Here is a 5,502-nt window from a genome sequence, read left to right as displayed (position 1 = left end):
GTGACTTCTGTTTAAAGCACATTGTCTCACCTTCATTTTGTATCCTAAATCTGATACTTTGGGCAATATGACTTCTCCTGGAGCTGGTGGAGGACAGAGCTGGAAGCTCTGTGTTACCCACCCCAGCCCATGTGTGTCGTTGTCCTGGTTTGAGCAGCACAAGATTAATTTATCTTTCAGTAATTTTATTTTACAATAAGGTCTCTTCTAATGCCTGGGATAACTGCATCTTTAGAAGGCTCTAGTGTCTGAATTTGTGAAAATATGTACCTTATCGCCAGCTCTGGTCTGCGGGTTTCAAGGTCTTAATGTTTTCGAGGTCATCAGGTGTGAGGATGAGGAGGAGCGAGACCCGGGCACTTGACCCAAGCTGCCAACAGGGTTATTTCATACCATGAACGGCACATTCAATATGAATTAGAGAGTTTGCTGAGGAGTTCTCTCTTTTCCTTGATGGTGGCGATCCTGAGAACTCCTCACCCTGGTGCCGGAGCCCTGAGCCCTTCCCTTCCTCCCGAAGCCGCAGCGCTCGCCGGGTCCCACATTTACTGTCCCCTGATGAGTGCCCAGCTCCCTGCTGATGGAATGGGCTGAGTATAGTCCTTGTATATCTTATATTAGCATTGGGATCAATATTGGTTCTTTAGTATTATTAATGTTACTTATTTAGTCTTATTCTATTCAATCTGTTTATATTTCAACCCTCAGGTTTCCTTTTTCTTTCCCGGATTCCCCCTCCCAGGTGGGGAGGGGTCATCGGGTGACAGAATAGTTGTCTAAATGACAATAAATGGTAGTGGGTTCCTCAAACTGTAACCGCCGTGCGTCTCCGTGGGAGGGGAACCTGCACCCGCAGCCCAGCCCTTGCTTCCACAAGATCCAAAAGCTGCCAGGGCAGCGGGTGCCCCCAGACCTGGCTGCCTTGGGACCTGGGGAGCAGGGCCAGGAGCTCGGGGCCATCTTGGCCTGGCCAGGTTGCCCTGGTTGCCTCTATTGTCCCCATCGCCATGGCGCCGCTGCCCTCCCCAGGCCCTCATGCCACTGCAGGCCTGGTTTCTGTGGCTGAGCCCCAGAGGATGGCGCGGGGATGGCATGTGTGGGGACGGCACAGGGACGGCGTGGGGATGTCATGGGGACAGCATGTGCTGTCCTGGCCTGGATGTGGCAGGGCAGGGGACATGGCAGACGGCCGTGTCCAGGTCTGCGAGGGGGTCCTGCTGCCGGCCGCCATCAAACACCATCCCTGTGCAGCGTCCCCACTCCCGGGTTTGGTTTTATCAATCCATAAATGAACACCGCTGCTATGGCAACGCAATTGTCATCCCCGGGTTCTCCAGTCATGGCTGGTGATAAGTCATCCCGCTGCAGGCGCTCAGCCCAGACCCATCCTCTGCTCTCCAGAGGACCCCCCCATGTGGGGTCTGAGCCACAGACACCCCGAAAACCCACCCTGCAGCACCCGAAAACATGGGGCCTGTGTGGGCAAGACCCCCTTGGGGCTGCTCCCATCCGAACCGGCACCAAGAGGTGCCTCGGGGTGGGCAGCCTGGCTGGGCATGGTGGGCCTCCATTTTGGGCATGAGAAGAGGCATGGCTGGTCATCGGGCTGGAGCGAGCCGTGTCACACCGAGACCACGGGGTGAAAAGGAGAGATGGGATTTCTTTGAGCCACTGGTCCATAGTAACAAATCTTTATTCGAAGTTCACCTTAGGAACAAGCGGTGTTGGGAAATTCGGTGGGGCAGGTCCAGATGGATAGAGAGCATGAAAGATTTATAAAGCCTCTTTGGTGGCAATCAATACTGCTTCTTGTTACAGCTGCATCCTCCTAAACTCCTTCTAAACCTTGTTCATTTTTCTAACTCTGCTAATTTGACCAAAATTTAATGGATGAAGTACCAGGGAGGGACCTGGATATTTTAAAGATACTGTGCCCCATTTCAAGGGCTGAGCCTGGTAATTAATCTTTTCATCTGATTCCTTCTGCTGGCGATGGAATTTTATTGATGAAGTGTAGCGACTAGCAGTATCAGTATTTATTTGCATTTTTCATGTGCCTGCAGACCATGGCTGTGGGTCGTACCCCGGCTGCGCTTGTACATACCACTACAGTGGTCCTCGTTGGGAGAGGTGACATTGTAGGGACAAGGGATGTGCAGTGGGAATGACAGAGAGAGAGCAGAAAGTGCGAGGAAGCATGGGAATACGGGTCATGGTGTCAGGCGCTGCGCTCAGCCTTGCAGCCACGCTTCTTGTGAATTTCACAAAAAAAAAAATTGCAGAAATCAAAGAAGAATGTTCCCATGGCTTTTTCCAGCAGTAACGAGGAGGTTCTGCCTGCAGGAAAAACAGCATGGGAAAATGCAGGGAGGCATTTGCAAATATACCAAGCAGCGAGGAGAGCTGGCACCGCCGGCTCCTGGGGGGCGAGTGGAGATCTTGCAGAGAGAGATCATTTGGCTGTGAACGGCCTTGGAAGCGTTCAGTAAATGTTTCTCATTTTCGCTGTAGTTTCGAAAAACATTTCATTACCATACGGCACAAAATACAACCTGGCTGAGGAGGATGTTCACTGACAGACCTTGGAAAGGCCACCGAGACTGGACCTTTAACAAGCCAGCTAACATACGCACTCAAGCATATTAAAAGAGCAGGATGAGATCCTGCCCGGACTCTTACCGGTAACTTTGCATACTATTCGGTGCACTGAGGATATTCCAGAGGAGAAAAGTTTGTGCAAGAATTTGCAAAAGATGAGGAGGGACGGTGAGCTGAACTGCTAGAGGTTTGTCAGCTGACAGTCTCGGACAAAATTATTGACAGGCGGAATGAAAGGTGTTGGGGAAAAAAAAAAAAAAGCTCTTGAGAAAGCAGCCTGAACTTCATCTCTCGTTGAGGGTTTCTGTCTGGTCCGTACATAGCGGAGCCACTGTGGTGATGGAGAATGGGGGCAGGGGCACGACTGCTGCGGGATCAACAGGGCAGTACCCAGCAGGGTGGAAAACGCCCGGGCTGAGAACTGGATGTGGGGCTGGCACCCACACACCGAGGGGCTGGGGAAGCTCAGCAGGGTCCACGGAAGAGGCACTGGGTTGGATTCAGGCTGCGGCAGATGTGCGCGATAAGGAGAGATGTCAGCAGCTCTGTCTTGTTAGATTATTCAGAAAAAGGCGTGCAGGGGCAGGTGAGGAGTCTCCAGGTTGCTTCCTGGGGAACAGAGCCCTTATCATGGAGGAGTCCTGTCGAAACTACAAGCACAGACACGGGATTTATATCAGGAACCAACACAGAAAAGCCCTCAGGTCTGATCTCCTGCTTAACACAGGCCAGATGAGCGTGAGGATCCCTCTGGCCTTAAATGTATGATCTGTTATTAGAAAACACCTGGCAGCTTGACTGGCATCACTGGGAAGGGACGGGGGTAGGAGCGTTTCTGAACTGAAGCTCTGCTCCCAGCGCCGTGCACAGGGGTAGCCTCAGGCAAAGACTAACCTCAGAGTTTACCAACCTCGCAGACACAGGCACGCGGAGCACGCCTTTTTGAGCGGTGAATAGCACCGGGGTAAGCTCACATTTTTGGTTCCATCCAGCATGAACTTGTGGCTGCCCACCGGATGGCTTACCAGTCTTCTGAACTGGGAAATCTCGCGGCAGCATGCCTGGGCAGCCTGCCGGGGGGGGCCCACGCTCCCCACGCGCCAGCAGCATCTCCAGAATCACCTCGCTCGCTGTGCCGCGTGTGGCCCTCCCCGCACCAGAGCCTTCCTGCTAGGTATTCATGGTGGCTGCTTGGAAAGCCTCAGTCATAATGGGATCATTTTCCTGCAAGCTGTTTCAGAAGGCATCATCCAGCCAGTCATATTTCTGTGCAGCATCTGTCAGGCTTCTGCACTTCAGCAAGCTTCAGACAGGACCATTTATAGTTTCAATAATGCTTTATTCGGAGACAGGTTATGATAACTTCCATCTCTCTGTTTTGCAGATATGATGTAATTTGAACATGTCTATAGAAGTTTGAATGAAGGAATTGTCTTGTGTATATGATGAATATTCTAATTGAGAATAATATTCAATAAAGGCCAAGACAGGTGCTTTCTCCTTCTTGGGATTCCTAATTGCTGATGTGTGACCAGAATGTGTATGTCCTCTTAAACATCGTTCCAGTGGTTTCCCAGATTTATTACTGTTCCATACTACTGCACATTTGCATAAAAAGAATTTAAATTAGCTTTTGCATTGGTATTTGATATAAGGCCGATCTTGCTGCCACATGCAAATTCCACATGCAAAAGAGGCACCAGTCAGAGGGCAACTTGAATTTTACTCTGGCTTTGGAAATACCTTGGTTCCCTGCATCTGAGTGGTTCTGAGTTGTCCTGATGTAGTGGTTACTCCTGACACCTTTCTGGCTTGCTCAGGTAGTTAGGTTGTTGCAGAAATCCTTCCATGGTTGCCAGACTTAGTTACCAGAGGCAAGTGAAAGTGTTTTGGAGTGGAAAAAGGAGATTCAGGGGTCTGGCTAATGGTGCTGCCTGCCTCAGATGCTGGAGAAGGGGCAGGCCCCACTTCAACTTCCATCCTCAGAAGCGTTGACCCAAAAACCTGTCCTGGAAACTTCTATATCACCATATTGAAACAACTGGAAAATGGCGGTTGGTTTTAGCAGTCTGGATTTTGCCTGCCTGCGACTCTGTTTCCCCTTAGCTTTTCATCCTTTCCTGCTAACCTCTGTTCTTTGCGAAATGTCACCGTGAACGGACAGCAGAGAGGGAGATGAAAGTAACCCTGACCCATCTGGCCCCATCCCATCAGACAACCTTGGCACCCTCCTCCAGGCTGCTACTTGCTTGAGCTATATGAAAGCGTGGAGTGGAGCCTCTTGTTCTCCTGGTTTCTTGGCCTCCTTTCTCTCCATCCTCTTGGTTTCCCACGTTTTTCTGGCTGTTTTCTTCATTTGTGAACCTCAGTTTTGTAGTTTTTTCCCAGCACTCTTCCAGTTCGCCCGGCAATTCTGCTGACTCTGCAGGCGAGCTCAGGTCTCCCAGCAGACCACCTGGGAAACAGGAAACACTCTGAAGCTCTGGATTAACTGAAAGACCATACTTAGTTCCCCCTTGACTTCTCCATTTCCATCTCCTGGTCTGATTTTGGGCCTTTAGTCCATAGCAGTCATAATCATGCTCGCACATGAAAGTGGCTCCAGGCGAGCTGGAGGGCCCTGCACGCCAAAGAGTAAGTGCATCTTCCTCTGGAAAAGCCTGGGATGTACATTCAGCCTCTCATACAAATCTTCCCACTTTGCTGACGTCTGATTTGACAAAAGCTTGGCTTTCTGAGGCCCTGCGGAGCAGGGGTGGTGCTCACGAGGCAGCTCCTCAGTGGCCTTGAACCTGCTCTGGGAGTGGCGCTGTCTGGCCCCTCGTTCCTCATTGTCACAAGCTACTTCTCTGTTTGACTTGCAATGTTTTGCTCAGCTGGCTGAGGAGGAAAGCCCTGCACAAG

This window comes from Larus michahellis, chromosome 13 (assembly GCF_964199755.1).
Source record: "Larus michahellis chromosome 13, bLarMic1.1, whole genome shotgun sequence".
Lineage (NCBI taxonomy): Eukaryota > Metazoa > Chordata > Aves > Charadriiformes > Laridae > Larus > Larus michahellis.
The sequence above is the reverse complement of the archived record's forward strand: the minus strand, read 5'-3'. Positions refer to the sequence as shown.